Here is a 24,171-nt window from a genome sequence, read left to right on the forward strand (position 1 = left end):
CAAAAACGTACCAGCGACAAAACGTACCACTCAGATAAACAGCTACCTGTGAAGGATCCACCAATAACTTCAAAATATTTACTCCGCGACAAAACGTACCACTTCAGGGAAAACGCGTGAACTTGCCCTTGACATGTCAGACATTACAACACGGTGCGCTATCTGCCACCCGAATCAGCACCCAGCTAACTTGACCTTGAGTTAGGTTAGGTTAGGTTATAGGTTAATGCTCCCAAATTGGCAGCCATATCTGAAATTCGCCAAGTGTTTCCTTCGACAGAAATCAGTGGGTGCTTCTTCCATTTTAAGAAATGCCTTTGGCGTAAAGTTCAAGATATAGGACTTTCGGTCGAGTATCGAGAGAATGAGGAAATCAGTTTGCATATACGCATGTGTGCCGCTCTGGCCTTCTTAAAAACGGAGGATGTTTATGATGCATGGCTGGAAATACACTCTCAAGCCCCAGAATCAACGAAGCTAACTCTTTTTTGATTACTTTGTGAATTGTTGGTTGCAAAACGCGGAATTTCGAATAACACTGTGGAACTGTAATAACAAACGACACGATTTATGATGCCGTCCCAACAAGTGGTAAGTTTTGTCGCATCCCAAATATTTTTTAGACTCATTAGAAGACCCTTCGCAGGTATTTCAAAACGTATGAAACAAAGATAAAAAGTGTCAGTGTCAAAATCAGCCTAATTTTCCTGCCAATTTCAAGTTGTCCTGCATCACATCAAAGTTGTAAGGTACCTTAAGGGACGCCCTGTATATCTGCAGATAAGCCCATACTATACGAAGTCCCGCAACGGAAGCAGTGACTTGTGAAACCAAATCAGGTTGGTTGTCTTCTCGCGCGACTTCGATGGAATGGATGTTGACCTCAAACGAAGAAAACAGCTGAAAATGCATCGCGAGAAGAGGACAATGAACGTCCGGTGCTTTCGTGGCTGCAGGAAACCGGTGGAATGCGGCGAAGAAGATCCGCAAGTGCGTTGCCAATAGCAACGGACCAGATACAGAACACAGCATCCGGAGTTACGCAAGCTGTCCACACCGTGGCCACGAGCGCATCTAAACTGCGGCATGTTTGTTCGATTTATTTTACTTCGCTTCTCTGCCACTTTTGGCTAATCGCGAGGATGAGGATGAGTGATGATGTGATGAAGAAAAACAATGGCAAGGCTGGGATTCGAACCACGGACCCTAACCACTCCGACACTGAGATCGGCTAAACTGCGACATACAAGTGCTATTGGCAAATCTCTGCGCATGAGTTAACATTATCTTTTATTGTGCTTTTGGCTATTACACTTCTGCTAATGTGAAAGGTTTCTCGCAAATTACACATTTTGCCGTACTTTGCAAAATTTTTATACGAATTTCGATCTTTTTTATTTAAATAACACCTTTTCTGAGAAGAGGGCTCTTCTGTGCCGAAAGAAACACGCCGGCAGTTGCTGTATAACCTCCACACAATATTGAAGATGAAAAACTTTTATTAACATTTCCAATGTTGAGGATTCCCTTATGCTACAGGCCCTGAATATGCAGCTACTCCGAACAATCAGGGTTGCCACTCGCATTAACTTTTCTGTCGAAAACCTTGCTAATATGGTGGTGCGCTATGCAAACACACGCTACCAGATCTGCGGACAGTACTACGCCTGTTAGACTTACTTCTTGAGCACAACAAACGTCGCAGAAAAGGGGTGGGGATGCAGTCATATTGCCGAATAACTAAAATTTGCTAACAAGTTGTAAATTGCTACTAAAGATTTTAAGTTTTTTACTAATGTTGACTACAAGAAACTTTTTAATAAACGAAGTTTGTAAGGCGGGGAAAATGTGTACCATCGCAGGAAGAAGTTTCTTCGAGGTCATTACACGAAATGAAGTTTCTTTGGAACTTTACATAAGGATTCGAGAAATGGAAATTGATTTTTAATATTTATCTATAGAAACAAAATGTGTTGCATGAGGAACAAAACGAATGTACTTTTCCCCTTATGTCAAATGAAGTTTTCTTCACTTAGTCGCTACGACGCCAGGGGTCCCGGGTTCGAATCCGGGCATGGATGTTTGCGAGTGTTCATTCATCAATTTCATCACATCATCACTCATCCCCATCTTCGCAAATTAGCCAAAAGTGGCACAAAAAGCGAAGTAAAATAAAGCAAATCAATCAATCTTTACTTATTGTTAATAATAATAATAATAAATTATTTAAACTTAGTGCCGAGTGAAATACAGCAGCACGTCAATTCTTCAGTTAATTCGGAACACAATCTTTTGAATTATCATTTCGATTTATTTATTTGTCGCTTTTGTGCCACTTTTGGCTAATTTGCGAAGATGGGAGTGAGTGATGATATGATGAAATTGGTGAATGGACACTCGCAAACATCCATGCCCAGGCCGGGATTCGAACCCGGGACCCCTGGCGTCGGAGCGCGATGTGCTAACCACTCCGGAATTATCATTTTGAGCTTTTTTAATACACCACCGTTGTTTACTGAGATTAAGAGATTGTTGTCTATACTCCGTCCCAGCTAACTGTGGAGCAGGCAAACGAAAGCAAGTCTGCACAAGTAGTGACACGAGACGGCTCCACCAATGAACACCCGAGAGGAACGGAATTGCGTGGAGGGGGGAGAAGACTGAATTACCAACCAACCAACATATTTCCATCGCTTCTCTGACGCTATGCAAAGACTTGCTCCACAGTTATCTGGGACAGGGTATAGTGCTATATTTAGGAATCTTGTCAGCAGTAACTAAAAATAATCACTATCAATCGTCGATGAGTGTGTTATCTCTACAAAAACCTTTATTTTTCACGCCTTCTTAAATACAGAGTATGTAAATTAAGAGATTTCAACCACTCCTGACAGTTACATGTGACATACTTTTGAGTTTTTATACACAGTACAAATAGTTTCTGTATTGACTACATTGGGGGGGGGGGAGAGGGGCTTCCAGTTGACGTAGTGAAAAATTTGTCGCCTTGTAACAAAGGGGGTCCCGGATTCGAACCACGGCGGAGACACTTTAAACTGTAGGTCCAGTTCCTACTAGTCTATCAGCATAAAGAAGACTTAAAGCAAACTCTATTTTCCTGAACCGTAGCACTGAGCAGCTGAACTGTAAAATTTGCAAACATATTGGAAGTATTTTAGCACCGATTGTAAAACTTAAACCCTTGATCCTACAATTTTTGAAAACAATTCCAATTTTAAAATATAAAACCTAATGTATTTTTTTCTGCTTTTTTCCTGTTTACACCTAAATCCAGCACCACATCTTATGCCCCCCCTAACAAGATTAATTCGGACACTGAATATTACCATAGGCGCACCGAAGGGGAGTTATGGAAGTCAGCCACCCCTTTTGGACTCAATTTTATATAAAACCAGTAGATAATTGGTAGTGTTGCCCACGAGACGAGACGGCACAGGCCTTTTAAAATTCGAGACGGGACAAGACGGCTCCTGAAAAGTCTCGTCTCGTCTCGAAAGTCTCGAAAAAATATAAACAAAATAACTAATCAATTGCAAATATTTATTTATTCGGAATAAAGCATTTTCTTTGGAAACCCAAAGCAGCTTAATAAAGATCTGTAAGATTCCCCCTCGAAAAATCCTAATTCGTCACACGTTGTCCGTAACGAATTTGCCGAGACTTTAGCCTCGTGTCCCAGCTATCTTAATTTTCGAAATCCCTGTATCTTTCTATTAACATTTCCTCAGAATACCTTAAATCTGGCAACTATCTGCTATCCCAAGAGCTCTCTTCCATTCATCCTTGCGCAAAACGATCCGTAGGTAGTCACTGCCATTGTTTACTACGGCCCTGTTCCAGCCATACCGGCGACAATCGTCATAAAATTTCTCACCCAAACAGAACCTTCTTTCATTTTGCGACCGTCTTCTCAAAATCCACAGCAACCTCGAGCGCTGGTTGCAAACTCCAAAGATTTCGCACAAAAAAACTAGGTAAAGTTCCAAGTGCATATAACACACCACAGTGCCATATTTACGGGATGCGGAGGAAAGGTCATTTTGAAGGCGAAGTGATCAGCATCACACTCCGGCTTCTTTTGCCCTCCAGGATTGACCCCATGCACCCATTGATATGAGGCTGTTGAGCCCCGGAGCTGCTTTATGCGGGGACAATGCGGAATAATTCCGACCTTTATTCACCCACTCAGGGAATCGAACCCGGGTCTCTCGCCTGGCAGTCAGACGCCCTAACGACTACACCACGCGGCTCTAAAAACCTATTAAAAAGCTAGTGCAATTAGATACTCTGCTTTGACATAACGAACATAAAATTGCCTGAAGTCATAGGAGTAATAAGCGACATGCGATAGCAACATGTATCGCTTGGAAATGAACCCACAGTAATAAATGAAACCTTCCGAACGGAAGCGACTAGACCTGCGAGCGGCACGTGTTGCTTTGTCGCTTGCGTGTCGTTCGGACTGGGCCGTCTTTTAATAGCGTGCATTGTGTCGCCTCTGTCTGTTGGTAGTGAATTCACAGTGATAGCTTGCTTAAGACTAAGAGAGATTTCACATCTAAGCGACACTCGACCCGTAACACGTGTCGCTTCAGGATTTCACCAATCGAACGCAGGTTTGTGCGGACTGCCATGCTCCTTGTTCCAAAGCAACATGCATGTATCGTGTATCGCTTGTCGCTCCGGTCTGAAATCTCCCTAAAGGAGCGTGTCGCTTGTTGCTTTGGTGCGAAAACCCGGAGTCGCTTGTCGCTTCAACCTGAAAGCTATCTTGTGGAAATTTCACAGCGAAGCGGCAAGCGACACGTATAATTCACACCCAAGCGACAAGCGACACAATTCCCTTCAGTCTGAAGGAAAGCATTCACCCCGCATCCGTGAACAACGGACCGAAGCGACAAGAGACACGTGCAGCTTTTCGTGTGTCTTCTGTTCGAAAGGTTGCATTGACTACTGAAAGTTCGCCTGTAACTTTGGTATGAAGAAATCTTCCCCACAGGAAACTCTTCGAACCGAAGCTGCACGTCTCGCTTGTCGCTTGCTTGTTGTTCTGCTTAGGCCGTTTTCTGGATACCGTGTATAGTCGCGATGACTGTTATCCGCGCATGCGCGATGCATGCTTGCTTATAAACCAAAGTGTCCTTGTCGTTCGTTGCTCCATTGTGATACTTCTGTGTCGCTTGTCACATTAAACAAGCCACAAGAGAGAAGCGACAAGCAACATGTTTCGCTTGGATACGAAACCTCAGTAAACGTAACCTTCCGAACCGAAGTACCAAAGTACCACGTGTCTCTTGTCGCTTGCGTGTCGCTCAAATTGGGTCGTTTTCTTAATATCGAGCGTAGAATCGCCTCGATCTGTTGATACTGCCCGTGCGGTGAATACTTTTATCATAGACGGAACGGAACTTCGTGTAAACCCCCGTGTGACTTGTCGTCTGTCGCGTGTTCCTTCTGTCTGAAAGCTCCCTGCGTGTACGATGGATAAAGAGTGGATGGGAGCTAGAAAAGCAAGGCAGATTCTATACACTATCTAGCTATTGATAATCAACAAACTTTATTTGAAATACTCATGTTCTTATGATTAAGGAATCCTATTTATTCTCACTATAACTACAGTGAGCAAAGTGTTTACAGGTTTAACCCATTTTCGAGAATAATATTTTGTGATTCTCCTAGTTATAACTTTTGTTGGCATAATATCCTGCATTACTTTTACGAGACGAGACGGGACGAGACGAGACGAGACAGAACCCTTCGAGACGAGACGGGACAAACGAATATTTTCGAGACGAAGACACGGGACGAGACAGCATTTCCATGAGACGAGACGAGACAGACCAAAGTCTCGTCTCGTGGGCAACACTAATAATTGGCATTCAAATTGCTTTTTCGGTACCCTTGACCCTCCGTAACCCCTGAAGAATGTGAAATATTTTGCAAGGTTTATGAAGATTTTGTTGTTCTTGAACGTTTTCAGTTGATTATAGCTCTCGGAAATGTGTTCTTGTGAAGTAAAGTACGTCCGCTACCTTAGCGTGTTACTTTACAGTGAAGCAGAACAGCCCGAAGGCTTTGCGCAAGTGAATATAGCACCCAAAACGACTTTCCACAACAGCAGCTACAATTTTACGTAGTTAGGTTAGGTTTTGTTAGATTTGGTACCGATAGTTATTTTTGACGTGTTCTCTCGCTATTTTAGAGTGCATACAAACAGTTTTTACTAACAAAAAGCGGCGAAAATACTCCGAAATTGCAGGTTTTAACTTACGTGGGCATTCTATGGGATCAAATATCTCCGTTATTTGTGATTTCCTAAAGCTGGAACCACTTTTACATTACGTAAAATCTGTCGATTAAAAGAAAATTCGACGTAATTCTCAAGGGGGTACAGTGGGTAAAATGTACTTTTTCAGAGCTTTTTCCGTAGTAGACCCTCATAAGAATTTTTAGTGCACTTGTTTTTACGGCATTTAGAGAGTGGGGAGCTTAATGCAAGGGGCGAGCACCCACCTTTGCACTACCTATCCATTAATGTGACCCTTCCCCTAAATAACACATGACCCTTAACTTACCTAGTGTTACGTTCTGATGCAATGCAGAATACGTTTGGCTTCCTGGCGTCGTTACGACGAATTGTTTCTCCTCCAAAAAATACAAGTGATAACGAGAACAATAAAAACATTGGGCTCAATAAAGACACATCACTTTTTAATTCGCTGGCAATTTCGACTCGGGATTAGCCGCAGCACTGGCATATTCCGCGGATTTAACACGCAATGAACGAACAATAGAATCAACACGCATCTTTTCTTCAGGTGGAATGTAAAGACTTTTTATGCCTTTGAGCGTTATCGCCCTTTTACAGCAAATCCAAAGCCAGTTGCGGTTTGTTGTTTGATTATCACTGGTTTACCTTGTGCCTCTTCGAGGAGGGGCTGTAACTCGGGTTTCCAGAAAATGAAGATAAGGAATTCATATTTACCAGGTGGCCGCAATTAAAGTCCCCCTACTTAGAGACCTCTGGAGTCCGTTTGAAGCAACGGTTTCACTGAAACTTGATAAAGAGGCTACGGAGACCATGGGAAGCGAATGCTGAAGAAAAAATAAAAGTTCAAATTTTCATCACCAGGTGGAAATGTGGCGTTGAGAATTAAAATTCCCCAAACAGAGCCTTCTGGAGCCCATTCGAAGCAACGGATGAAGCTGAAACTTGATATAGAAGCTACGGAGACAATGGGGAAGCGAATGCTGACGAAAAAAAAAATAAAAGTTCAAATTTTCATCACCAGGTGCAAATGTGGCGCTGAAATCAGATTCATAGTGAAAAACATCTCGTAAAACGCTTCGTGCTGCCATTATCACACTGCTTTACGCTTCCAATGGGTCATTCACGTTGACAGGGCGCATTTTGAACACTGCTGTACCGGCATAAACTCAAATTACTAGTTGTTGCTACTTCAGCGCCATATTTCAACCCAGTGGTGGAAATTAGAATTAATTTTTCATCAGCATTCGCTTCCTCATGGTATCCATACCCTCTATACCACGTTTTACCTCAATCCGTTGCCTCGACCGAGCTCAGAGTTCTGAGTGGGGGAAATTTAATTCCAAGCGCCACATTTCCACCTGGTGGTGAAAATTTGAACCATAACGTTTCGTCAGGATTCGCTTCCCCATTGTCTCCATAGCTTTTGTACAATAGTTTCAGCACAATCCGTTTCTTCGGATGGGCTAGTTTCGAAAAACCGCTATGATATTCGAAATTCTGAAAAATTATATAGGCATAGAATATCTGCTAGAGTATTTACATGAATCTTGGTGTAATTTGCTTTCGCTGTTGTTTATACCAGGGCCACGCTAAGAACCGACCCCCATTCACAGAGCAGAACGGATATTTTGATAAAAATCCTGCTTCCCCCGCTGGTTGCTTCGGGAAGAAGGGATTTTAATGTTGCCGCTTCTTGCCCAAACAGGAGGGCAGCGTTAGTCCCAATTGGCTGCAAGTTTCTTCGTAGGTAAACGTGGGTCATAGCCATAAAGGCATTTCCCACGCCGGTTGTTATTGTGGCCTCACTCTAGTTCGCAGTAGTTTCGTGGCTACGTAAGCTTACTGAACTATTGCGAACATCTAGACAACAATGAAAGCAATATTTACGTGAATGCTCTAGAACAGTGGTTCTCAAACTGTCGTACGCGTAGCCACAGGGGTACATGAACGACTTGAAGGGGGCACGCGATCAGCTCGTAAGAGAAATAGCGAGAATACCGACAACATTTTTGCTACAGGTGTGTAGAGCAGACTTAATTGTTTCAGACTTTAACGCTCAACAGGAAAAAAAGGCTGATTTTTTCACTGACACTTATCTTTGTTTCATATGTTTTGAAATAAAATACTCGTTCGAAATCTACAAATGTACTATTTTTTTTATCACCGAATCTCCGCTTGAAAGTTTCAAGTGCACAACCAGACATCAAGAAGCTTGTAATGCACCTGAGCGTTTAAGGTTTTATATTTGTAAGATATTAAGCAGTGATGTGCGTCTACGCGTAAACAACGATAGTCTACATTCTACACGTAGACTATTTTATACACGTAGATTACGTAATCTATGTAAACAACATGACGAAAGATGATAACTTAGCAAAAGGTGCCGGAATTAAAACAAAATTATACTGCGTATCAGTTGCTGATGTATAAGGATAACTTTTCATCCTCTTTCTTCCAAATTCGAACAATTTCTCACCTAGGAAGAAACCTAATATAGGAAATATTCTATAGTGTTTTACGGGGAAAATATCACTCTTGGCTCACGACTGCCATCTGTTGTTGTTTTCTTGCATACTATTTTTCTTCTTCCATAGTTGTTGATAGAAGAGAAGAGAAATTTTGTTGTAAATAGGATTATTTTCATTTTATTAGGAACCAATATAGTTGAAAATGTCACTTTCCTTTCATGAAACCCTTGAAAATTAATTTTAATGCACTTTAGATTGTCTACGTAGTCTATGTAAACTACAATCCAAAGTAATCTACGCGTAGATTACGGGTAGACAACGCATGTAGACGTAAACTTATAGTCTACGGCACATCACTGATATTAAGATTTTAAATTGTTTGTTACTTCAAATAAGGTGAAAGCTGTCACAGACAACTATAGTTAGATTGATACAGTTGTGGTTGGAACTTTTGTATATGTTTAGAAATACGTCATAATCTGTTCGTGTTGACGTCACTTTCTCATCTGAGCAATGATGAATCCACCTGAATGTTTTTCACCTGACGACAGACTGTTAGAAAACAGGTGAAGGTGAGAAATCAACAGAAACGTGGTAACGGTTAATGGAATGCCCGAATAGTAATTGGTATTTATTTTCGTTTCATTCTAGCTATACTCTGAAATAATAATTAAGTATAGAAACTTTCGTGTATTCACGTTTGTCTTGTCCAACGTTAATTCTATATGCAAGTGTGTCTAGTGATTGTGATGTGATTTAATATGCTATAGAATTGTTCTTTACGCCTCTTCAGGCAGAAACGTAAGCAAATCTGTACCTTGCTTGTAAGTCCACATACGATAGGAAATATAAGTGATTATAAGAGAAGTGATTATAAAACTGTGTTTAACTGTGTTGTGTTTCTTTTCTACCCAGCAAGCCCTGATGAGTGATTAAGAGTCTCATGTTCCCGACACATGGAGCAGCGGACTAACTTTGTAAAGACTAGTGTCCAACTGGAGTACGTTGCAAACTGTCAGGCTATGCAGGCACATTCTTCTCACTAGAAACTAAGGATTTACAACAAAAGCTCCAAAATTGTGCTTGACAGCTTGTTTACAAAGATATTTTTGTTCTTTACTTTTGTTCCCCAATAACTCAAGAAAAATGTGAAAATTAAAGTTTTTAATATACTTCTTAGCATACATGTGTTTCATATTTTTATTATTGTAACTAGTCATAAAGGGTGTACACGTAGGAACACCCAATTAAATAATAAACGTAGGATTCTAATGTTTAATTGTTTACCACCTTTCCACCTACAGCCCGAATGCCATCTTGTTCTATTGCAGATACACGGCTCTAACATATCAAAAACGCTCCACCAATCCCCCAAAACTCACAATAGAAAATCTATGGTGGGGTTACATTAGATGCTTAGTAACGACTAAAGACTACAATGATTTTAGTAACGACTAAAGAGTACAATGAGAAAAAAGTTTGAGAACCGTTGCTCACATGTCATTTTCTCAGAACTGGGAATATCGTGTTACTATCACCTTTGAAGTAAGTTATTCTTCGTGAAAAGAAGTGGAATACCTTTCTACTGTCCCATGAAGCTTCCAGACAACCAGCGAACACGCAGCGACATCTCCGAGTGTTCGTCTACGTCTTGTGTGCGTGGTCCTTCTTGGATTCATGAAATGAATGTTTCATGTACAAATCAGGTTTCCTGCTTTCAGTGGGTATAAGCAGGTCATTTGTTACCATAAGTTTCGAATTTGTATTACAGAATTTTCTGGAATTCTGAAAAAAAAACAAGTTTCCGTTGCCACGGATTGGTTAAGGGAGTGCAGTGGGACGATCTACTCCAATCTGGAATTTTCTGAAAGCGGCAGTAACCTTCATCGAACGTAACAAGCGACAATATAATTTATCATCTCCACTTTCCACGATTAGGGAAGGTACCAATACGAGAACGAGACTTATCGAGGTATGACCAAGAATGAGACAGATCTATGTCCAAGATTCTCAGTTGCATTCGAGATTTTGGTATTTGAAAAGCAAATATTGACCTCATTATTTACAGATACAGTAAAACCTCGTTAATCCGGACTAATGGGGGGATAAGTTGACCGGTTTAACGAAAGTCCGGATTAACTGAAATAACCTAAAAGAACAGTAGAAAGTGCATTAAAACTCAGTTTATAGCAACAAAACACGTTTATTATGGTGTATTTAAAGGGCATAGGCCTAAATACACTATACAGTACAGTAAAATGTAAAGCAATACGACAATGCTGTACGTACCTACATAGTAAGCGATACCCATATTATGATGAATTGACCGACGGACTTAAAACTTTGCATTCTGCTTTTTTTTTTTTGCCTGTCCAGATTAAGCAAAGTCCGGCATTTCTGGGTCCGGATTCAAGAGGTTTTACTGTATGTCACGTATTTTACAGTAATAATTGCCCAAGTCGAACCAATAATGGCATTTGTGTGCGTGTGCTAATATATTTAGGATGATCGTGCGTAGCGTCAAAACTAGGCGTCAAACAGGAGAACGTCATTAAAGTAAGTTGTTTACCTTAATGACCTAATTACTTTTTCAGGATTCGAGGAGAGATCGAGATTGCCAAGTTTGGTCTCGATAGGATCCTTACTCGCGACGTTGTCCACACGCCACTCACTGTTACTTGTCTACAATAAAAACAAAAACCCGAAATTAAACGCGCGCGGCTACATACACACGCACGCAGAGAGAGAAAGAGAGAGAAAGAAAGAAAGAGAGAAGAGAGAAAGAGAAGAGAGAAAGAGAGAAAGAGAGAGAGAGAAAGAAAGAGAGAAAGAAAGAAAGAGAGAAAGAAAGAGAGAGAGGGAAAGAAAGAGAGAGAGAGAAAGAAAGAGAAAGAGAGAGAAAGAGAGAAAGAGAGAGAAAGAGAGAGAGAAAGCGAGAGAGAGAAAGAGAGAAAGCGAGAGAGAAAAAGAGAGAAAGCGAGAGAGAAAAAGAGAGAAAGCGAGAGAGAAAAAGAGAGAAAGCGAGAGAGAAAAAGAGAGAAAGCGAGAGAGAAAAAGAGAGAAAAGAGAGAAAAAGAGAGAAAAGAGAGAAAAAGAGAGAAAAGAGAGAAAAAGAGAAAAGAGAAAAAGAGAAAAGAGAAAAAGAGAAAAGAGAAAAAGAGAAAAGAGAAAAAGAGAAAAGAGAAAAAGAGAAAAGAGAAAAAGAGAGAAAAGGACAGAAAAAGAGAGAAAAGGACAGAAAAAGAAACGGAAAAAGAGAGAATCCTTCATTAATTTCACATCATTCATTCTTATCGTCACAATTTTTCGTATCACATATTGGCACTTAGCCAGCCCGTGCCCAGTATTTTTATAGGGGAAAGGGGAGTGAGCAAATACGAAAATGTGGAAATATCCGAAATGCTGTTGGGAGTATTAGATGTGGCCACCAACGCTATGGTAGTAATGCAGCTAGACGAACAATTATACAGTTGTAATATTATGGTTAAATAGTAGTGGGGTTTACGGGGGGGACAGGGCGAGAAAGTATGAACCCCCTCTCAAGCAGATTTGCTATACTTAAAACTAGGTTAACATGAGCATATGAGCTTCTTGCTCAAGTGTGGAATCTTGTCTAATTCAAGATTTTTGTGAAAATACCCTCATGGATTCCATGAGAAAGTATGACCCCCTCAGATTGATGAGGCTACGCTTATAAAAGGCATTTTTGTGAGATTGTTGTCCATAAATTGCTCAATATGCCCCCTCTTGTGGCCACACTTAAAACTAGGCCAAGACACACACACATACACACATATTTATTTCTGGTTTAAGTTCAATTGGGTACCAGCTTCAATTTGTTTATCTAATATTAAAACAATGTAATTCTTATAACAATGTAATATATATTTGATAAGCAACAACAACAGAGTCATCTATGTGCAAATGTCTGAACTCGGTGAATACTTGAGAACAAGTCAATTTTTTTCCAACAACAACAGAGTCATCTATGTGCCAATGTTTGAACTCGGTGAATACTTGAGAACAAGTCCATTTTTTTCATTATGTCAATATTTTTAACTTCTTTTGCCAGTAATAGGGAGTGGTAATAAGCAATAAACAAAGTACTTTGGAGCTGAAAATGCCTTTCTTAAGACGTCGTATATTACTAAAATATCTTTAATTTACATATTTCTCATACCGCTGTATGTTGTTCTATTAGGCCTCTTCAAGAACATTGCCTATTAGGACTCTACGAAGAACATTGCCTATTAGTAAAATAATAGGACAAGCATAGAGCGGTATGGGGATATGTGAATTATCGGTTTCTTCAATCCGGATAAATGGATTGAATAGAAACTGGGATATTTTACATTTTCCGTGTAGAGGAATTGGCCATGGCGCAGCTCCTCTACGCGGATCAATATTCGGGGGAGTTTCTCATATTCCCACGGAGCGGCACTTGAAGCAACAGCACTGCGAGCAGTTCATTTCGAGCCCAGCACCGGCGTGTCGATCAATATTTGGAGCAGCGATCCTTTACAAAATTGATTAGTTCCAGACAATTCCGCTCGCCTCGCTGGGGAGGCGCTGCGGTCTCGATTGCATGTACGCTCAGCAGAAAAACGGGATGTGCGCTTAGAAGAAAGTACTTGGCAAAAATGTTAGAGAATAGCTTATGTTTCTGAATGCACTCCCACAGTGTTTCTATTGGCTCTGTAAATTTATATAAGCCAGGGCACAGTGCAGATTCTTCACCATTGCTGGATTGGAGACTTGAAGCATATAATTTGGCGGAATAGCCCAAGTAAGGTTATATATACATACACATACAAAGCACAGTGCTGAACCCAACTGATCCAGTATAGAATTTTGAATTGAATCCCAAGAAATTGTATATAAATACCAAAAGCCAAAAATATTAAGTGTATATATACATACACACACACTCACACACAAAGGACAGTGTTGAACCCAACTGATATTTTTATCCAGTATAGAATTTTGAATTGAATCCCAAGAAATTGTATATAAATACCAAAAGCCAAAAATATTAAGTGTATATATACATACACACACACTCACACACAAAGGACAGTGTTGAACCCAACTGATATTTTTATCCAGTATAGAATTTTGAATTGAATCCCAAGAAATTGTATATAATAAACAACAACAAAAATGCCGAATCAAAAACATTGTAATCAATGCAATAAAAATATATCCAGCCCCAATTGGGCCAAGCACCAAAAGATTTGTAACCCGGACAAATACAGAACTCCCACAATAATTTGCCCCAAATGCAATAGAAAATATAGCATGGAATATTTCACATATAAACATAAAGATACTTGCTCTGCACAACCATCCACATCTGGTCTGAAAAGAAGGCACGAAGCACCTCTTAATGCCAGAGCAGCAAAGCAGCCACGCTATGAACCTATCCGTAGCAGTTTTAATGGCCAACTTAGGGATCACTGTTTTGTATCAGAGCCAAGATGTGGCATTGAGAATTTCTTGAACAGTGTAAATCCTGATCTCCAGGCAATTCTAAATGCACAAAATGGCTCTTATAAACTGTCCCTCAAATTGTTTGTACAATATAAGAAGCCAAACGGCACAAAATTTACACAGCCCCACATAACAGAAACTGTACCGGTATATTCAAATGCAAATTTAGACACAATAATAAGCAGCTTGATAAATCAACTGAACATTAAACACTCTGAATTTGCGGCAAAAGAGTCCGGATGGAGCCTATGCGGCTCATCACACAAGTTATATGTTAATATTTCTGAATTCAGCCCATTACAAGGATCTACTTATGTGCCACTACCTGCTAATATCAAAAACAAAAGAGCCGTGGTCAATATAAAAAATGCCGACCAGAAATGTTTTTTGTGGTGTATATTAGCTGCTTTGTATCCAGTTTCAAGCCATCCTGAGAGAATAACTTATTACAAACAGCATGAACATGATTTTGACGATGTAATGGAGGGTTTGGAATATCCAATGTCAGTTCAGAATATTGATAAATTTGAAAAAAAGGCCAGGCACATCAATGGCAAACAATTATCTATTAATGTATTTATTTGTTCTACTGGCAATTGCCCGATAGCACCTCTCAGAATCAGTACAATTGATGATGAATCTGCAATTCCGATTGATCTGCTCTTAATTGAAGGAGATGATACATACCATTACACTCTAATACATAATCTTCAAGCTTTAGTGAGAACGCAACTAGATAAATATAAAAACATATTCAAGTTGTGCAGAAGATGTTTAACTGTATTTGATGGTCAAAAAATGGTGAAGGGGGTTCGGGAAGAGAGTGCAGAAATTGCCAAAAATAAGTTAATTGAGCATCTGAAATACTGTGGCAATCATAAACCTGTTCATATGGTGATGCCCAATCCAAGTGAAAATTGCAAATTCAAAAAGTTTGAAGCCTTGTTGGAACACCCAGCATATATTGTCTGTGATTTCGAATCGAACCTCAAACCTATTGCATTCTGTAGCCCAGATCCCGAAGAATCCTCAAGTACATCATACCAGTTACATGAACCTTCCAGCTTTTGTTTTATGGTTATATGGGATGGTGTAGCTAGTGAGCCATACTTATACAAGGGACCAAATGCCATCAAAATATTTGCACATAGAATAGAAAATGTGTGCCGTGACATAGCATCTAACAACTTATTAAAATCAAAACCCATGTTGCCTTTAACAGAGGAAGAGATTGAAGATTTCAACAATGCAGAAAAATGCCCGGTATGTGATTGTGAATTTTCAGATACAAATATCAAGGTAAAACACCATTCTCATACAGATGGTAAATTCTTAATGGCCCTGTGTAATAGCTGTAATATTAAGATCAAGAGACCAAGATTTATCCCCATATTTTGCCATGGAGCATCCAATTATGATTTCCATCATCTGATCAGATACGAGGGGTTTGAGAAGCAGAATTTAAATATTTTAGCTGAAAATGATGAAAAATATATATCTATTAGCAAAATAATTAAAGTTCATGGTGCTCCTATTCACATAAGATTTCTTGATTCTTACAGATTTTTACCTGCTAGCCTGGCTACACTGGCCTCTCAATTATCTGATGATGACTTGAAAATCACACGTGCTATGTTTCCAAATCTGGACCTGAAATTAATTAGGCGGAAGGGTGTATATCCATATGACTATGTTACAGATTTTTCTAAATTTGATGAGTGTTCCCTGCCACCACAAGAAGCATTTTACAGCAAAATCAGAGGATCTGGAATCACTGATGAAGATTATCACCATGCTCAGTTGATGTGGAACAATTTAAAATGCAAGACATTTGGTGATTATCACATGGCATATTTAAAACTTGATGTAACCCTCTTAGCTGATATATTGCAGGCATTCAGAAAATCTTCAATGCAAAATTATGGATTGGACCCAGTATATTTTTACAGTGCCCCGGGCCTAGCATGGGCCGCAATGTTTTTCAACACCAAAAAGCCATTGGATCTGATCCACGATCAAGATATGTATCTGTTTATGGAGCAGTGTATAAGAGGAGGGATGGTGCAATGTTCCCAGAGATATGCCAGAGCAAATAACAAATATATTCCTGATTATGATCCAGCACGGCCATCAAATTTTATACTGTATGTAGATGCCAATAGCCTCTATGGTTATGCCATGATGCAAAAACTGCCATATGCAGAGCTTGAGTGGGTTGAAGATTTCAATATTGAAGATCTTAAGGACTTTGATGACAGTGAATATGGCCTCATCTTAGAGGTTGATCTGACAATTCCAGATTATTTGCACAATAAATTTTCTGATTTGTCCCCAATTCCTGAGGTTAAGTGCTCACCTGGCTCTAAACAGAAGAAGCTCATGATGACTCTGGAGCCAAAACAGGGATATGTTACATATTACAAAAACCTCCAGTTCCTGATGAAACATGGTGTTCAAGTAACCAAAGTTAGCAAAGTTTTGAGGTTCAGGCACTCAGAATGGTTGAAACCATACATTGATACAAACACGGAGCTTCGAACATCTGCAGTGAGCCAATTTGATAAGGCCTTGTTTAAATTGATAATCAATTCAGTGTTTGGCAAAACAATTGAAAATGTCAGAAAACATAACAATGTTAAAATAAATACTGACCCCAGCCTGAGCAAAAAATTAGTGGCAAAGCCGAATTTTAATTATAGAAGAATTTATGATGAGCACATGGCACTTTTCAACATGAAGAAAACAAAGATTAAGTTTGATAAACCTATTTATGTAGGGGCTGCAATATTGGAATTGTCCAAATTACATATGTTAACATTGTATTATGAGGTGCTGAAACCTTTTTATGGTGATCGTGTAAAATTATTGTACATGGACACGGATAGTTTTATTCTTGATATTCAAACAGAAGATGTTTATCAAGATATGTCACAGCCTGAATTGTTTCAATACTTTGATACCAGTGAACATACAAGAATTCAACCCCACAACAAAAAGGTGCCTGGCAAGTTAAAAGATGAGACACTTGGTGATGTTATTGTGGAATTTGCTGGGTTAAGTGCCAAGATGTACAGTTTTAAAACATGTAGTGCTGTTGTCAAAAAGGCCAAGGGCATTGGCAGAGTAACTGTTGAAAAAGATCTCCAATTTGAAGATTATAAAAATTGCATCAAATCACAGAGTTCAATCAGAACATCAGAAAATAGAATTCAGAGTGAGGATCACTTGCTGACTAGCAATATTGTAACAAAAGTGGCTCTGGACCCACATGATGATAAGAGATGCATTTTGTCATGTAACATACATACTTTACCTTGGGGGCATTGTGATTTGAAAAATGGGAAACAATGCCCAATTCCAGAGCATGATTTGAAATAAATAAACATGCCTATGAACTTATTTGGGTTCAAGAAACAAGCTATTATGGACCTGCCGACACCACAACCCTCTCCTGATTTACAATCTGTAATGTCTAAACTGAGTGGCTTGTTAATTATTCATCTGAACAGCATATTTACAGATAATGATGATGAAACGGGCAAAATATTGTACATATTTAACAATAATTTAAATCATTACCAATTACCTGTAGGTGGGCAATTGCAATTTATTACAACCCCTGAGGGTGATGTTAAAATTTCAGTAGGGAGAAATATTTACAGAATTAAGCACTCAAACATGATTTCTGGCACTGTATATACTGTTTCTGCTGGTGACTGCTTATATATTGAGGTCTCTGGATCTTATGACAAGCTTATACCCTTTTTCATAGAATTAAGAATCAGATACTCTATAATAAATAACCATTAAAAGAAAATGCCTAATGATATATTTGGCCATACAAGACATGAAGATCACAGTGATGAGATTCTTATGCTTGATGTCAGAGTCAAGAAATTAAGAAGTGATTTACAAGCTTTACAAACCACACTCAATGCCAGTCTTCAACTAGAAATTACAAATTTGCAATCACAATGCATGGACCCTCTTCTTAAAATTGATTCTGAACTCAAAGTGCTGCTTCAGAAATATACTGATCTGGCCACATTGGATAATTTTCAAAGTTTAGAAGAAGCTGTAGCAGCTCTTCAAGCCAAATTTAAGACCCAGACCACCAATTCCGAGCAATTGAAACAGCAATTGGAAGAGCAAATAAATAATGTCCAGGCACAGCTCCAAACAATTGTCAAAAGCATAAAATCACAAGAAGATTTTGATCTAGTGATTTCCACTCTGAAAGAACAGATTCAGTCACTCCATATACCTAATCTGGACCCTCTGCACAATGCCATAGCCGAGGTTAAAGAAAAAATTGAGACACTTGAAAATTTTATGAACAATTTGCCATCTTCTGATGCTTTGAATGCAATAACTCGGAGTGTAGCAAATATTAAGCTGCAACTTGAAACATACGAAGATTTTGGAAAAATTCAAAGTACCATAGCCCATCTTGAAGGTACAATAGCAGCAGTGCAAAATGATTTGGCAAATGTACTAGAATCCCGCCTGCCTGGGATTGTAGATACACTTGTCAGTGTCCAGCAACAGATCACAAAGCTTGAAAACCTCAACACTGAATCTGAGCTATCTCATTTTCATCACTTGATCGATGATATCCAAACAAAACTTGAAATTTTACAACAATCCACACCCACTCAGGCAGATATAGCCCTGCTCCAAAATGCTATGCAAAATGTGGTTGATGCTTCTGAATTAAACAATGTGAAATTGGCACTTGAATCTTTGCAAAATACAGTATCAAATCTTCCTACATCACAGGAACTTAAAAATATTAAGAGAGCAGTGAATAGGATATTGAAATCAGAAGATATCAAGAATATCCAGACAGAGATCAAACAACTCACTCAGACAGTGGCCACTCTACCAACCAATCAACATATTAATGAACTGCATGCCCTGTTTGAGGATATCAGAAGACAGGTCCATGATCTTACTGCTCAAAATTCAAAATTGGCAGTTGTTGAAAATTTACAACAAATTGTAGCCAATATCAACCAACAGCTAGGGACCATGGAATCCAATCAAGCAAATGCTCTGTCTGTTTTTGCCACCCAGCTTCAAGAGATTGTGCAACAATACAAGAAACTTGTCGTGGACATAAAGATCAAGCCAGGCCACGATGATGTTGTTAGGACCATCAACGAGCACCTTGAATCTGTAACAAGCAGATTGCTTACAGCAGAAAAAGAAATAACAGGCATAATCGAGAATCCAAAACATACAGTAATTCTTGAATTGTACAGCATCCCCAACAAAGAATATGATTCTCCATTTACACCCGGTGGCAAAATATATATGCTGTCCCCTGCACAATTTTATTACCAGTTTTTTGTTGGGGGCACATTGAGACCAATCAAGATCAGATATTGGCATCAGCCACAGGCACACCACTACCCCACCTTATCAATAACAAATGCTGACAACAAACCAAAAATCACCAGTGTAGAGTTAGAGGATTTTACAGACCCCAATACATTAGAAACAGCATATGTTGAAGATGATGGCTCTCTGGAATTTAAAATACAAATAGGGGACAAACTATATTTAGAAAATCCTGCAGTATCAGCTGCTGAACACCCCATAGTTGCAATATTCTTGTTTACATATTATGTCTAGACAAATTATCGTTGATGAATTACACAGACAGGCCCGACATAATTATAAGAGACTCCCAGTAGTCACAAAGGGCATAGATGATTTATGGCAGAGCGACTTGATTGAGTTGTCAAGTGGACAGTTGAAAAACTTAGACAAAATCAACAAGGGCTACAAGTATCTACTCACTGTCATAGACACATTTTCAAAATTTGCCTGGGCTGTGCCACTCAAATCCAAGACTGGAAAATGTGTTACAGAAGCCATCAGGACAATCATCAATCAGAGTGGAAGATCACCGCGCTATTTGCAAACAGATAATGGCAAAGAATTTTATAATTCAGTGTTTCAACAATTTATTAAAAGCCAGTCAATAAAACATTATTCGAGTTACAGTGACCTCAAGGCCTCAATTGTAGAGAGATTCAACAGAACCTTAAAAAATCTTATGTATAAACAATTTACTCTCCAAGGTAATTATAAATGGATTAATATTCTTCCAGAACTTCTACATAAATATAACAACTCTGTCCATTCCACAATCAACATGAAACCCTCTGAAGTAACTTCATCTGATGAGCAAAAATTGATCAGGACTGTTTATTATCCTAGATATCAGCCAACAACAAGAAGGGCCAAATACAGGGTGGGTGATCAAGTAAGAATAAGCAAATATAAGCACTTATTCAAGAGAGGCTTTACAAGAAACTGGAGCACAGAATTATTTACAGTGGTTCAAGTTAAACCCGGGACCCTTAACACATATATAATAAAAGATCACCGAGGAGAAATTCTCAAAGGCAGGTTCTATGAACAAGAGCTCAGCAAAACTAAACAGCCTGACACATATCTCATAGAAAAAGTCATCCGCAGAAAAGGCAACAAGTTATTTGTCAAATGGCTGGGTCATCCGGAAAACAGCTGGATCGATGCAGACAAAGTGATAATATGAGCACCTGGGATGTTATAAAGAGGCTGCCAGAACCTGAACAACAAAATAAGAGAAATGGCAACTTGCTGCCTGATAATATTAGGTGTCTTATTGTTGGGCCATCTGCTTGTGGTAAAACTACACTAATGGTTGATAATTTTTTATTGGCCCCCAACTGGTTAGACTGGAAAAACAGGCACTTGTATGTCTTCTCTAAGAGCTTGGAACAATTAAAATATCAGCAGCTGATGAAGCTATATGATGGATTGGATATTGCCACTTTTGAATCAGATGTTAAGCCACTTGATGAATGTCTCGATAATTCTGTTGTTGTGTTTGATGACATTATACTGGATAATCAAAACAAGGTTAGAAATTTCTTTACACAGGGCCGGCACAAAAACATTGATTGCTTCTACCTGGCACAGACTTTTTCTAAAATACCGAAGCAGCTGATCCGAGACAACAGCAATTTTATATGTGTGTTTCATCAAGATCATACCAACCTCAAACACATACATGATGAATATGTAGGTGGGGACTTGAGCTACAATGATTTTTCCAAGTTTTGCAGCAGGTGCTGGAACCAGGACAGTTATGGGTTTGTCACAATTGATATGACAAGAACACCCAATAGTGGCAAATACAGAAATAAAATCAACGATTTTCTAGACGTTGAGACGTATATAAATAACCATGAAAAGGCCAATCATTGACGATCTTAAGTTAAGAGATTATCTTGTAAAAAGATTTAAGGGATGGAAATCAGAGAACCGAGGAATTTATGAAAAACACAAACAAACAGAACAGCCTGTAATTGATGCTATTAATAATTTAGGTAAGAATATCAAAACTGTTACAGAGCAAAATCAAGATTTGATCACAGAGCTTGTACCTGTAGCTGCAAGGAACATATTAGATTATCCATTCACCCCACTTTCCAGTATTCATACACCTAGTCCTGCTGCTCCTAGAAGAATTGAAGCTACTCAGGATCCTATTGAATTGGGTCTTCTTGCTCAAAAATATTTAACCACACCTAAAGACAACAAAGATGAGGTGTTTGGTTTATATGCTGACACAGAGCTTGATGGCAGCATCATACATAGAATTGGCAATTTCAGAGTAACATTTATGGGAGATGATCTGATTGTTTATTCAGAATCTCGTCTCGGAGAAAAAGGTGGTTTTGTTAAGTATCCCGGCACACCTGGGTTGTGGGAACTGATGACTAGGAAAAGGCCTGGCAGCTATACAGATCAAGATTATGAACATTACAAGGAAATATTAATAAAATCAGATGCTCTATACCAGAACAATGATCCCACACAAAAAAGAGTCAAGTCTAGCAGTGGAGCAAAATACAATAATTTAATCAAGCCCATATGGTCACAGATCAAGACAGGTAGTGGAATCAAACAATACAACACCCTGCCTAAAGAATTTGTGTGGGTTGATGATGTCAGGAAACTTGTAGACAGGTTATTGGTGATAGCTGGGGAGGAAAATGCTGGCAACCACAATTTTTACAATGAAAAGGTTGGAATTATGGACATGATAAGCACCAAATTGTCTAATTTTATAGTGAATGACCCTAAGGGGATTGGATATCTCATAAAAATTATTAATACTCTACCCCCCAAATTTTGGAATGTCTCTGAGGGTCGGGGCTTGGTTAATGACATTATAAACAAGCTGCCATTTGAACTACATATTCCAGGCTATCAGTATTGTGGTCCAGGCACAAAATTGGATCATAGATTAAACAGAGGGGATCCTGGTGTAAATCCTTTAGATGCTGCTTGCAGAGACCATGACATAGCATACAACACACATTCTGATCTTGACAAGAGACATGTTGCAGACAAGAAATTAGAAGAGGCTGCATTTGGTAGATTTGTAAGCAAAGATGCTTCTTTAAGTGAAAAAATATCAGCATTGGGAACCACCATAGCTATGAGCACCAAACAAAAACTGGGGTGGGGGCTGTGAACATGTATATAATAAACCTACAATGAAGGCCAAGGGTGTTATGTATCAAATACCTTATGCAGGTCTCAAATCTCTTAAAACTATTGACAGTCTCTTGACCAAAAAGCAGCGCAAGAAAAAAAGCTCTTGTATTGCAAAGGGCCATGGTATGAAATTGTTGCTTAGTACCCCCCAATTAAAAAAATTACAGCAATCCAGGAGAAAATCACATGTGGGGGGATTCATATTTACCATCCCTGCCATCTTAGCTGCTCTCGGGGCTGTGGGGAGCTTGGCTGGGGGATCAGCTGCCATAGCAAAAACAGTAATAGATGCCAAGAAAAATAGGGCAGAATTAGATGAGCAGAGGCGCCATAACCTGGCCATGGAAAAAAAAGGCAAAGGTGTTAAGAGAGCCATGAATAAGTTTAAAAAAAACAAGAGCCGCTTACAAACCAAGATATTGAAGCTTTGATCAAGCCACTGGGCATCAAAAATTTTAGAGGTGTGTACATGTCTGATTCTTTACCAGAGCAACCACTCAACAAAGAGTGTGGCATTGTTAATTTGGATAAGTACAAAAATCAGGGCACTCACTGGATTTGTTATCTTAAATATTTTAAAAATGAGGCATTTGTGTTTGATTCATTTGGAGGTGTTCCACCTGAAAATTTAATAAAATATCTAAATTCAGCTAATCTTTATTACAATAATGCCCGTGTTCAAAATTTCAAAGATGTTAATTGCGGACATTTGTGTTTATCTGTTCTTAGATATATGTCTCAAATAAATAAACCATCAATTGAAAATTTTCAAAAGGCCTTGTGGTATTTGAAACATCATGGGGGTATTCCATCTCACCAGCCAAAATTCAATATTGAAACTCAAATTGCATGATGACATAGTGTATCCCAAAACAATAGCTCTCAGAGCATTTTACGGCATGTACTTGATCCCTAATATTACACACCACAACAACAAAATTGCAGTAGGGGATCAAAAAATTGTCATCACTCCAGGGCAGTATAATCTGTCCACTCTAAATGCTCAGTTACCCAGAGGTGTAGTGTTAAGTCAAAATTCTGTCACTCACAGAGTAGAGATTGTATCTGCTACAGAAACAGTGGATCTGGGTACTATAGGAGAGCTGATAGGCTTTGAGAACAACACAAAACTTGAAGCAGGCATCAAACACACTGCTATGAATATACCTAAATTCTTAGCCATAGAGACTCTGAATATTCACTGTAATGTGGCTGAAGGTATGATCACCAAATCAAATGGCATGGGCACTCACAAACAAACCGGCATCATTGCAACATTCAAACCTAATTCTGAATTCATGGAGCCCATCATCTACAATCCATCCCCAACATTATATTTTCCTGTGTGCCACAACAGAA

At 39.1% G+C, this 24,171-nt stretch overlaps 1 protein-coding gene across 2 annotated transcripts in view; it reads right to left on the reverse strand.

Moving 5' to 3' along the window:
• The window catches only part of Eaat2 (Excitatory amino acid transporter 2), a 151,107-nt gene that overhangs the window by 97,388 nt on the left and 29,548 nt on the right, over positions 1-24,171 (reverse strand). The window contains exon 1 of one of the 2 annotated variants that reach the window (XM_083125049.1): positions 6,597-6,718. The exons of the other annotated variant lie outside the window; for it this stretch is intronic. The gene's annotated coding sequence lies outside the window, so the exon portion shown is untranslated. Of the gene's footprint in view, positions 1-6,596; positions 6,719-24,171 lie in introns of those variants that run through there. 2 annotated transcript variants of the gene reach the window in all.

This window comes from Lepisma saccharinum, chromosome 7 (genome assembly GCF_977018435.1).
Source record: "Lepisma saccharinum chromosome 7, izLepSacc3.1, whole genome shotgun sequence".
In the NCBI taxonomy this organism is placed as follows: domain Eukaryota; kingdom Metazoa; phylum Arthropoda; class Insecta; order Zygentoma; family Lepismatidae; genus Lepisma; species Lepisma saccharinum.